At 37.6% G+C, this 1121-nt stretch overlaps 1 non-coding gene across 1 annotated transcript; it reads left to right on the forward strand.

Moving 5' to 3' along the window:
* On the forward strand, positions 1-106 carry LOC112787832 (small nucleolar RNA R71). The gene has a single exon (XR_003195222.1). It is a non-coding gene; the product is annotated as a small nucleolar RNA R71 (small nucleolar RNA).
* The last annotated feature ends 1015 nt before the right edge of the window (positions 107-1121 follow it).

The raw sequence follows: 1121 nt of genomic DNA on the forward strand, positions 1-1121 counted from the left end.
ATATGTCCGGAGGGCACTTTCTTGTCAAATCTTTGAACCTCTCCCAGGCCTCATAAAGTGTTTCACCATCTTGCTGTTTAAAGGTCTGCACCTTAGCTCTCAATCTATTAACTCTCTGTGGAGGGTAGAATCTAGCTAGAAATTTGTTTACAACCTCATCCCAAGTTGTTAGGCTCTCCTTAGAAAATGCTTCTAGCCACTTTGCTGCCTTATCTTTGAGTGAGAAAGGGAACAAAAGTAGCTTGTAAGTGTCAAGGTGTACACCATTGGACTTTACAATGTCATAAATCCTCAAGAATGTAGTGAGATGTTGGTTTGGGTCCTCCTAGGCTCCCCCTCTATATGAACAATTATTTTGGATAAGTGTGATGAGTTGAGGCATCAACTCAAAGTTGTTAGCATGGATTATTGGTTTGAGAATGTTGCTACCACAGTTTCCTGGATTTGGATTGATGTAGGAGCCTAAGACTCTCATCTCTTGCCCAATATAATGGTCAGCATCTACTCCAATGTGGTTTTGCACTTCTTTTTCCATAGTAGCTTTCAGATCTTCCTCCACTACTTCCTTTCCAACTATACCTTTGCCTCTTGCTTTCCTCCTTAATCAAAAGAAGGTCCTCTCAGGTTCACTATCGAAGGAGGATGAAGTTTCTCCCCTTCTACCTGTCATACATTTAACAAACAGCAAGCAGAGGGCAAGTGAAGGAATCACTCTTGTTAAGATTAGTGGTTAGCTTGGTTGATGAAATTAATCAAACAGTTAGAAAAATGGAAATATGAACAATGAATGACTAAAATCCAAAGTAAAATCAAAATAATATAAAACAAAAGGAGAATAAAATAAAAAAAAAACTGGAAAAGAAATAACAAGGTAATTAAAATTCTTAATCTAGCTCTCCAATCAATTTAATCATTGTCAAATTCAAACCAATCCCCGGCAACGGCGCCATAAAACTTGATGACCAGATTTCACTCCACATATAAAAATGATGAATCCGTTTTTTTGGCAAGCGCACCAAAAATTATCGGCAAGTAATAACCCATAGTGGAGTAGGATCGTATCCACAGAGATTAGTAGATTTGAGCAATTTTAATCAATTGGTGAATTAGTTAAGCTAAGC

The sequence above is a fragment of the Arachis hypogaea genome, chromosome 20 (assembly GCF_003086295.3).
Source record: "Arachis hypogaea cultivar Tifrunner chromosome 20, arahy.Tifrunner.gnm2.J5K5, whole genome shotgun sequence".
NCBI classification, from domain to species: Eukaryota; Viridiplantae; Streptophyta; class Magnoliopsida; order Fabales; family Fabaceae; genus Arachis; species Arachis hypogaea.